Source organism: Sinocyclocheilus anshuiensis, unplaced genomic scaffold, assembly GCF_001515605.1.
Source record: "Sinocyclocheilus anshuiensis isolate Anshui unplaced genomic scaffold, SAMN03320099.WGS_v1.1 scaffold1426, whole genome shotgun sequence".
Classification (NCBI taxonomy): Eukaryota; Metazoa; Chordata; class Actinopteri; order Cypriniformes; family Cyprinidae; genus Sinocyclocheilus; species Sinocyclocheilus anshuiensis.
Genome location: NW_015557171.1, coordinates 431,642 through 443,784, shown reverse-complemented (window position 1 = coordinate 443,784; position 12,143 = coordinate 431,642).

The following is a 12,143-nucleotide window of genomic DNA, read 5'->3' as shown; positions in this document are numbered from 1 at the left end:
TGCCCTTTGTGTTTTTATCCAAATCCTCTTCTGGGAGGCTGATAAATGTGCTGTGCAGGAGCCACATGTAGTATACTAATGTGTGGGCTAAATTTATATTTATAGTGAAAATTATTGCGCAAAATCAGAAAAGTTAGGAAAAATGAACTGAATTTTTTTATTCAGAGGGAGCTGAGACATAAATATCACCAAAAGAATAAATAGTGACATTTTTTATAATGAGTTTATGTGACTATTGTTTCGGTTCACTTAAATCAAGTTGTAATATTTTTAATGTTCTGCAATTGTTAATAAATGATAAATAAATGATATCTAATAATTTAGGCCTAACTTTAAATTAATAATTTAATTTAAAATATATTACGATTACAAATTTTAAGGTTAGAATTAATTACAAAAACCTGTGTGATTTATTAATAGGCACCTAAATGAATAATATATGAAAATTAGGGCATAGTTTTAAGTTGACCAATCAAAATCTGGAAAATCCTCCCAGTTTTATTCCTTTTCAGTCTAAAATGAGCCAACGCTTACTTTACTACTCTGTACAAATTACATATCATTGTGATTTAAGCAAATTAAACAATAATATTACTCAAAAACCTTAGTTATTAGTACTAAAATTAATGTTTGAGTTTGCTAAAATTACTTAAAATTAGTAATAATGGCTTTCTCTTTTTAGTTGGATCAGCTTATTTCATTTAATAAGATGCACAGTTTTACAGCATAGTTAATTTTTTTAATCAATTATCAGAATAGTTTTATGTGACACAGTTTAAATGAAATGCAATGAAAAGTTTCCCCTCTGTATCTTTTTTCTTTAAAACTCATTGGAGACACACTGGCTTTACTGTCTGAGTCTGCTCATCTTTAGCGGCTGATGGGTAAATGCAATCATCTCATGGTCCTTTGGTTTCTCTTGGCAGGAGAGACATAAGCATAGCTGTAGGGACCTCTGTCTGCATGGTCAGCACCACACACACACACACACACACACACACACACACACACACACACTCACCCTCATGGGTCATTCATCTACTAGATTTGGTTGCTGATTACCTCTGAGCTCAAGAGAAACATTCTTCATTCATCCTCCCCTGTGATCTTGCTGCCATTTGGCATGTCTGTGTTTAAAGTTGACCTTCAGCTGGAAGGTGCACATTTTATTAAAGCACAACCTAAACATAAATGTCGATCTAAAGACCTGCGGTGAATTAGAACAGACAAGTCTTGTGACCATTCGAAACGGAACTGCACCTTGAACCTTTCGGCCATCATTTCAATGTATGTGCCAAGAGGGTCATGTTTAACATTCATCACCAATGGCTGAACTGTATCATTAGGTGCTGTTATCTTCACACAGTGCTTGTGTTTTTCTCCTCATTATTCCATGATCTCTTTGTGTGTTGTGTTTCAAGGTCATGGCTCGGAGTGTGTGCCTGTTCCGATTCTACGGTACACACATATCACTGCTTGTTTCTGTGGTAACAGCCCCGCTGACCTCCTCGAATGTGGGCCAATTAGAGGAGTTTCTGACATAGGAGGGCACTATACCGTGTGAAGCCTTTTTGCTTTCTGAAAGTGATTAAGAGGATAAATATTCCCATTTAAAGAGAGAGAGAGAGAAGATTATAGAGACAGTAGAGGCTATTAAAGAGGACAGATGGCTAGAAGGAGTCTTGGAAATGAGAAGAAAGTATATTATAGTTTAAAGCTTACAGTATTCTCTTATACATGGTGTACTTTTTGCTCATTATCAAGACAATCATAATTCTAGTAATCCAGAAATGTAATACTATATCTTTTTTTTTACAAACTACTACTAATAATACATATTATAATTATGAAATGATTATGTAACATAACTCTCTTATGCTCATTATAGCTGCATTTATTTGATTAAAATTACAATAAAAACAGTAATGTTTTTGTGAATTGTAGGGACTCTCCATAGGCGTAATGGTTTTTATACTGTTTTTTCTATCGCCCTACACCAACCCTACACCTAAACCTACCCCTTACAGAAAACTTTCTGCATTTTTAGATTTAAAAAAAAACTCATTCTGAATGATTTATAAGGCTTTTGAAATACAGGGACACTCAAAATGTCCTCATAAATCACCTTCTCGTTGTAATACCTATGTCATACCCATGTCATTATACAAATTTGTGTCCTAGGAATGGGTATTGTTTACATTTTATCGATACAGATACCGATACCTATACTGCTTATCGATACCAGTACTTATTGATACTGTTATCGATACTATTTGGTGCAAAAAATACTGTATTAATCTGTATTACTGTATTAGCAACTGTATTAAAGTTCTTCAGTCAAGAGCAGTCAGTTATTTTTCTCTTTGTTTTATTTTATTAACATTAAAGGAATAGTTCACCCAAAAATGAAAACTGTATCATCATTTACTCACTCTCAAGTTGTTTTAAACCTGAATGAGTTTCTTTCTTCTGTTGAACATAAAAGGTTATTTTGAAGAATGTGGGAAACTAAACAGTTGCTGGTCCCCACTGACTTTCATATTTGTTTTTTCCTACTATTAAAGTCAGTGGGGACCTGCAACTGTTTGGTTACCCACATTCTTCAAAATATCTTCTTTTGTGTTCAGCGCAAGAATAAATAAAAATTAATACATGTTTGGTACAACATGACAGAGTAAATAATGACAAAATTTTGGATGAACTATCCCTTTAATGACACGCAGCAGTATGTTTAGTACTGCTGCTTTAAGAGCTGCACGCATCTGTTTTTCTCTCAACTGTTTACTTTCACTTTAGACATAATTAACTGTTTATATGTAAATCTTGTGTGTTTATGACAGTATTAGCGCAATCAGACGATAACTAAGATAACTAAGTATAGGCCTAATCAGGTGCTGTTTGACTGGTCTTTTAGTGTATGGTCGCTTCGGGTGTACGTGCTCTGAATAAGCACATGTTAGAACAGCACGCAAATTAAACGTTTAACCGGCAAAGCTTTAAAGCACGCGGAAATAATGTACTTTTGTGATTGCGAATGTCCTCATAAATCACCTTCTCGTTGTAATACCTATGTCATACCCATGTCATTATACAAATTTGTGTCCTAGGAATGGGTATTGTTTACATTTTATCGATACAGATACCGATACCTATACTGCTTATCGATACCAGTACTTATTGATACTGTTATCGATACTATTTGGTGCAAAAAATACTGTATTAATCTGTATTACTGTATTAGCAACTGTATTAAAGTTCTTCAGTCAAGAGCAGTCAGTTATTTTTCTCTTTGTTTTATTTTATTAACATTAAAGGAATAGTTCACCCAAAAATGAAAACTGTATCATCATTTACTCACTCTCAAGTTGTTTTAAACCTGAATGAGTTTCTTTCTTCTGTTGAACATAAAAGGTTATTTTGAAGAATGTGGGAAACTAAACAGTTGCTGGTCCCCACTGACTTTCATATTTGTTTTTTCCTACTATTAAAGTCAGTGGGGACCTGCAACTGTTTGGTTACCCACATTCTTCAAAATATCTTCTTTTGTGTTCAGCGCAAGAATAAATAAAAATTAATACATGTTTGGTACAACATGACAGAGTAAATAATGACAAAATTTTGGTCACTTTAGACATAATTAACTGTTTATATGTAAATCTTGTGTGTTTTTGACAGTATTAGCGCAATCAGACGATAACTAAGATAACTAAGTATAGGCCTAATCAGGTGCTGTTTGACTGGTCTTTTAGTGTATGGTCGCTTCGGGTGTACGTGCTCTGAATAAGCACATGTTAGAACAGCACGCAAATTAAACGTTTAACCGGCAAAGCTTTAAAGCACGCGGAAATAATGTACTTTTGTGATTGCGAATAAGTCTCGTGAGTGTAACTCTACCAAATCAACATTTCAGTTTGACCTTTTAGTGTACGGACGCTTCGGGTGTACGCGCTTTGAATAAGCACGTGTTAGAACAGCACGCAAATGAAACGTTTAACCGGCAAGGCTTTAATGCACGCGGAAATAATGTACTTTTGTGATTGCGAATAAGTCTCGTGAGTGTAACTCTACCAAATCAACATTTGATGTGAATGTGTCTCACGAGTTTCAGTTGTAGCTGGAGCCGTGAGACATAATACAGCGCATTGCTTGAGGTAGATGTTGTATTAGTATTAGTATTAGTGTTAGTAAATGTTTCATTATATTACTAGTGTTGCCTCCTTTGTTCACTATTACACTACTGCATATATTGCATCTGACACTGGTGTCACCTAGTTTTGTAACGTGAGCCCACACTTTCGAACGTTTCACTCTTGCCGTGATGACTGATTGCACGCAAGCACACAGCACATGCGCATGGATATCACACGCACGTCAAGCAAACCTCGGCCACATCATTCAGTGAAGGAAAATGACAAGCAGCAGCTTCTAATTCGTCGTTAACATTGAAGTATATGGAGATAAATATCGATAACAGTATCGTTTGTCCTGAAGCTTATTAGCTACTGTACGCGATTTTCAGTGCTGGAAATCCATTTATCCTGTTGAAACTTCCGCGTCGTCTTGGAGAGTGCAGGCCTTTAGCCACGAATGTGCAAGCTCCCGAGCGCTTTGAACCGGTGTTGTCACACGTCGATTAACCGGTGGGAAAATTTCCTCACCGTCACAACCCTAGTTTAAACATACTTTGATTCGGATCTTGGCTGAGGTGTGGTGAGTTGGCTGGTTTGTTAAGTTGTTAGTTCTCTTGTTAGTTGGTGGGGGTGTTGTAGAAACAGTGTGGGGTGCGTCCACAGGGTTAGCGTATGAATTGATGTTGTAATTGCTGGAAGGACCATTTGGCCGAGAGCACTGCTGACTCTAGATGTTCGCAACGAGACGGTATACAATCTATAGTGTTTGCGTTATCATTCCAGCAATTACAGCCTTCTCTTCTAGCACATGCACAAAAACACACTCTGGTTCACAAAATAATGAGTTAAGATTCTGATATGAACCTTTTCTACCCAATGTGTACATTTTTCTAGTCTTATTAGAAACCAGTGATTATGGAAAGAAAAAATGTACTTGGAGAAAGATTGGCCTTCAAGTTTTCAGCCCTCACATATCACAAGAAAAACACCATTGGGCCTCAGGAAAGTTGGGGTAAGATTTGGAGGCTCTGTCTGAACTTTTGTGAGCGAAAAGGGAGTAAGAAAGAGGGAGTGAGAAGGGCCAGAAGAAGAAAGAAAGACAGAAAGAGTGCAAATGGGCGCAGTTGTCGGCACTATCAGCCACGCGGATCGAGAAAGGCTCTTTCTCCTTTCTGAACTCTGTGTGGCTTGGACTCACAGCTCTATTGAAATACAATATCGGTCCCTGCCGACACAGACAATGACTGCTTTAAACCGCCTCGCTTTCAATGTCGTGTGTTTTTTGCATCAGGGAGCAAGTATCACTCAACTGGGTCGGCGCAGACAAAAAGCTCTCTTCTTCGCCCCTGCCAGGGTTCAAAACCCCATCGGATTTTACTCTGTGGCGCTCCATTAGACTGCCGCTCATATCCATACCGTGTACTGTGTGCCCTCATGCATTGTAATCAGGATCGCTGTGAGTGATGGTTGTTCCCTCCACCCTGACAGACAGGAAGCAGAAGAAAAGCGCACTGGCCAAAGCACAGGAGCAGAGCGCTGTAAACATCCGTGCCAGAGAGATCAGATTGTTGTTGGTGGCTTCAGTGTGTGAAACAAAAGCCTGAGGAATGCTATCTGACATATCTCAGAAGAGTAAGCAACACGGGGAGAGAAAGAGAGAGAGATAGAGAGAGAGAGAGCTTTTGTTTGCAAGTTGTCAATCCCAAAGTCTTTTGCAAACAAAAGATTTAAATGTTTGATAAAAAACATAAATGCTTTTATAGGCAAAATTCACTCCATTTATCAGCCAGCTGCTTGTAATTCACTATAGTCCACAATCTCATGCACAATTTGTGTCTCAAAGAAGTCATTCAGTCATTATTTTTAGGTTTCTAGTGTTTAAAATTAAGACTTACCAAGAACCAAGTGAAATGGAGAGGAAATAACATAAAACTACTTGCCAGTATTAGGAACTACTATAATGTTTATCAAGTTTATTTCAAGAACTCCATGTGGTGATACATACTATATGTGGAATATTCATCAAATAAAGCCACTAAAAAAGAATATGAGGAACAAATTCAGGTCTTGATGTTTGCCACTGAGCCTTTATTCTTTATCCTTTAGCCTTTATCACCAATATTCTAAAATAATTTTTTTTTTTTTTTTTAAGTGTAGCTTGTTTGGGTGGTTTCATGGTCTGGAAAAGTCACTTAAGCCTGTAAATTGGCTGTGTACACTACCATTTAAAAGTTGGGGTTAAGTATGATTGTGTATTTGAAAGAAATTAATACTTTTACTCCAAATCAACAGAATGATTTCTGAAGGATCATGGTAACTGGAGTAATGGCTGCTGAAAATTCAGCTTTGCCATCACAGAAATAAATTACATTTTAAAATGTATTACCATAGAATGCAGTCATTTTAAATTACAATAATATTTCACAATATTACTGTTTTTATCAAATAAATGCAGCTTTGGTGAGCATAAGAAACTTCTTTCCAAATCTTGGATTGGTCTGAGCCAATAAATAGCCTTATTGGCAACGAATCCTATCCAAAAAAAAAAAAAAAGAAATATTAAAAAAATCTTACTGACCTTTTCAACAGTAGTGTACAAAACTGCTTTGTATAAATATAATGGCAACAACAATAACAGTATTAATAATAATAAATATTCATAACATATTTATAATGCATATATTACAAAAATGTCATATAAGGATAATGTAGTTATTGTATAAAATAAAATACATGAATAAAAATATTAAAGAATGGTTCCACATATCAGATATTATTAAAAAGCCAATATTGACTGATCTCTAGTCTGTAATATTGTGGATTAGCTGGGAAGGGTACAATAGCCAAAACCACTCTAAAACCAGCAAACTAGTTCAGCCTGACCTGGCTGGGAGACCAGCTTTTTCAGCAGGATTTCTGCTCTAGTCTCTAGGCCAGTGCTTCTCAAAGTCCGGACTCTGGTCCGGATCCGGACCCGGAGGGAATTCAGTCTGGACCCGCCTCCATTTCGTATTTCAAGAACACTAATTATTTCCTACTTTGATAAATGCATGCTAAACTTGTAAATCATATGTTTAGTTTTTTAATGTCTCTTTGGAGATGGTCCGAAATGAAAGCGAAGGTGAGATATTGAAACTTTTCCTTCATGACATTTGTTGTCATGACATCCAGTGAGCATATGAGGTTTGACATAATCGGACGACATTTCACCGCTAATTTGAGTTATTTTTGTTATCACTTAGATTATGGCGTTCGTTGAATAAACTGAGCACTGCACGTTTCAAAATTAAAATGCAGCTCGGGTGTTTTTATATGAATGTATAATTGAAAAGAATCGACCGTCTTCAGAAAAGCTTTGATGTCATTTTCATTTCGTCTTTCATAGCGTTTTGTATTTGATTATAGCCGTTACCGGGGAAACCGCTATATCTCGGCTCCAACAGCGCCTCCTGCTGGCAGAGAATCAATTTGCATTTGCAAGTCTGTGGGAAACACTGGTGTCTGTCAGCAAACATAAACAAAAAGCATGCTTCAGAACTGTTTTGAGAAGGTGCTTTGAGCCATGTATTATTACTATGAATTAGGCTACTATTACTACTACTACTACTACTACTACTACTATTACCATCTTGTGCCCTGCAATAATCATTTACTGAAACTCGCTTTTATGAGATAAAGGGAAAAAAAATCGGCCAAACATATCGGCCAAAAAAAAATAAATCAGCATCGTATATCGGCCATCGGATGCCCTGATTTCTAAATATCGGCAGCCATCGGATGCCCTGATTTCTAAATATCGGCATCGGACAGAGAAAAACCCTTATCGGTCGACCTCTATTGCTGACACTTAAATTAATTGTTTTGCCACTTTTGCGCTTTATTTTTTCAAAAAATGTATGTTTATTTGTTATGCATGTTTATTAAAAACAAGTTTTGTAATAACCAATTTTTCAGGTCCGGACCTTTGACACTGATGAAAATTCAGATTTGGACCTTTGAATGTAGACTTTGAGAACCCCTGCTCTAGGCGAATGATCCAAACACAGGTCCTCATGGATAAACACCAGCATGTCTGATAGCATGCCTCCTCTGTGCACGAGCACAATGAGTCACCGATCATGCTTTTAGGTCCCATCCTCTAAATGTGCTTCGTCAGGACTTTGCAATGGCCTGAAACCATGTGCTGAAGATGTGTGAAAATCAACATGTCTAAACTAGCCATCAGGATTCCAGCAGCCTACAGCTAAAAGCGAATTGGAGCTCTGGCAATGATGAATAAGACATGTCATTTTCTGCCGTGCTATAATGCCTTTCGTTTTTGTTGGCAAATAGCTAAAGAGCTCAGTTCCCTATGATGCCATTGTTGTGGGTTTGTATCAGTATCTTGGTAACAGATTTGCCATTTTTTTGTACTATTTGCACATATCTGGCTAACAGTTGAATGGAGGCCAGGACTGTGTTTACTCAGCACATTCTAAGAGTCCTGACTGCAATATGTCTTGGTTAGTTTTTCTTATGCAAATTTATTTTGCTATTTTTTCTTCATTTATTGGAAGAAAGAGTAGAATATGTATAACACAAATAATACAAAGCAAAAGCTAGCTTGCCAAGTACAAATGCTAACAAATGAACATTACAAGTTTCCATGTAGTTCCCTAAAATATGTTATAAGCTGGTGGAAAAGTAATTTTGGCGCCACTAGTGGCAGCACACGGAATTGCAAAAATAAAGACAATTTAACCTGAAATTGCTTATTTAAAGTTATTTCTGTACATTAAACTGGAGAATGTATTTTAACATCCAAAAAATGACACGCTTTGACTTTAAAAACTGCAACAAACTTAGGTTGCATAGGCTTCATGCATTGTGCAAATGAGTGGATTTTAAGTAAAGGTGGAAAGTAACTAATTACAAATACTTTCGTTACAGTACTTGAGTACATTTTAAAATTTTGAGTATAATTACATTGTGGTACTTTTACTTTTACTTGAGTAGAATAAAACTAAAGTATTCAACTTCGCTACATTTATTTTTCTTGGTACAAAGTTGGTTTCTTTACTTGGTAAAATGAACAAAGAAGGCGCCGATGGAGAAACGGAGCGAGCCGGCATTTGACGGGCACTTTTCAAACTTCTGGGGTGGAGCCCTGCGCTTCAGCCAATAACAGACAGGTCTGACTCAGGTGCAAAACCAATCAAAACGTCCAGTTCAGCTGCGGGAGCGGGCCGATCAAACCGCACTTTGCTTTGTGGGGCTGTCAAAATGACTGAAAAACTAAATTCGAATTTTCTACTTAAATATTAAATGTTAGGAGGGAAAAAAGCTGTTGGCTTCTCTCCTGAGGCCACAAGAGGGCGCATCGAACAAAATATTATGCACGTTTCTTCAAAGCAATAAAATAACACAACTATCTTTGAAAAAAAGTGCATAATGTTTAAAATAATGTTTATAAACCATATATAATTAATAGAGTTGCTTAAACAATTAGAAAAAAAACAGCACCATGCATGTATGTATAGTTTAATACAAAGGACCGAAAACCAATCACAAAGAGTAGGCTACTTTCTTCATTTAAAAACATGAGTTACAGTGGGATGCGGAAAAAACGCCATAACGTCTTTAGACATGTTTTTAAAAGTTGAACTTGCATTCATTTTACATGGCTTTCTAAACATGCCGCTCTCTGCGAGATGTGAGTGCAATGCTGATAGATGTCCCTCTAGAAAATGTGATAAATATGCGTTCTGTGTGAACGGCTTGGTTTCAGTTTCGCCATAAACAACATCTTCTCCACACTGATGCTCTCGTTTTCCGCAATATATGAATGAACAACGTAGCAGCGCCGCATCTAGTGGGTTCAACTGGATAGACTAACAAAAGCATTCAAATGCAATCTTTAGCCCGATTAAATCATAGACTACCCCCTGTAAATGGTGAAAATCACTTACGTCCCCCTGAGAAACAATTACCGTCAGTTAAACTAAATGTACGAAGCTAAAATAACCTCAGCATTAACAACAACACTGAAATAAGAGCGCTTGCATTTTTACGTGCATCTGGCTGATAGATCAACCATGATTTATCTGTCAATCAGATGCATTTAAAATAACTTTTTCTGTGTGCGTGCTTTGGATGTGTGAGCACATGGGCGAAGAAACAAGATGTATGACTGGACGATTTATTCATATCCAAAACGAGATGATATGAACATTACTGAGCGCTAAACACTCTCATGCAGTGCATGTTTCATTCATACTCGAAGCCGGAGGGCGCTCTCGTGCAGAAAGTCCGAAACGGCCTAGTAGATGTAATAATTTATGACGTGCAGGAAATCCCTAATATGGACAAAGGCATCCCGCTATTGCTGTAGCTAAAAAAGGTAATTTCAGGTAATTTCAAGGTAATAAATATAGTATTTGAATAATGCAGTGCTAATTGACATAACATTTAATACAGTATTCTACCTTATTATGTGTTTGTATAAACCAATTCTAAAACTGTCATTAGGAAAATACAGAAAAAAATATTATAGAATACAAATTACTTGTTATCATCCAGCAGCGTATTTGATTTCTTATCCAATTAAAATACATAAGAAAAAATAAAGCCTGTCAATTAGACAAAATTTTTTTTTTTTTTTACATTTCTGTCCCCCTAATTTCTGAAATGATGTCTATGCCCCTATGTGTGCAGTACAGAAAACAGTGCACAAGTCTTCTTGTGCTTGAATGGTTAAGGTCATATTAAAGGGGTCATATGATGCGATTTAAATTTTTCCTTTCTCGAAGCATTCAGACACAGGCTGTGTGTGCGCTCTTCTGAATTGGGAAACAATAAAATGTGTAAGATAACGTTCACGTACTAACAAAAACATCTAAGAATGTATCTTTTATTCTTCAGTACTGAAAACAGAACCGATACGGGAGATTTTGATATGCGCTGTGACGCAGCTCTTGGAAATTACCTTTTTTATTCGTTGTCTGTCATTTCGAAGCTTAAGTTGCAAAATTTTAATTTTATAACAACTAGATGATCCCTGACCTTAAAAGCACCCTATTCCAGAATTGGAATAGATTTTGGATTCCCAAGCCTAGGTATGGGTTAAAATGTTAAATAAAATGTTCTTTTTTTTTTGTCCTACCGAAAATATGCCTGGAGTCCACCCTTGTTATTATTACAAACTACACTTTCAATGTGATTTTTAACCATTCAAGTCAAGAAGACTCACGGGCTGTTTTCTCTGCTGCACAGATCCTTGTGTAAGTGTTCTTTAGACTGTTGATTTTCATTCATAGTATTCAGCTAACAAGGACATATTTTGCAATAAGAGTTAGAATAAATGTGATTGATATCTAAGATTTTTTATTCTTTATTTATTTATTTATTTTTATTATTATTATTATATATTTTTTTACCTTATTGGAATCGAAATTAGGAATTGACAAGAATCGGAATCATAAAGATTAAAACGATACCCAACCTTACCCATACCCCACATTATTTTTTACTGGCACATTTCAATTCACACCGTTTTAAACCCTTTCTTTTCTTTTAAACTCTCACTTACCCTTCTTTGCTTTTGCCCTTCTTAAAAAAAAACTACATAAAATTATACGTGAATGTACTTTTCAAAATTAGTTATAAAACAGTTGCTCCTGGCAACAGGGATAGGTAGTATGTTTGCTTAACATAGCGTCAAACATGACAGTTTATGAGACTAATATCATGTTTTGCTCTAAAATCACTATATAACATCAGTCATGTTTGAAACAGTTAGCTTCTGTGATTCCATGTTGCGTCTTATCACAGTGAGACAGAAAATATTTTTTATAACATTTTATACTGTGATACAAGCTATGTCAGTTATAACGTTGCATTGCAATTGTGTGTTTATTGTCTTCCACGTTTCATCAGTCAAAGCATCACTATCTGCATGTTATTCAGCTGTAGTGATATCTGATGCATTTCTCCATATAAGGGATTTCCTGGGTCTCACTTGTGAAACAGACATTA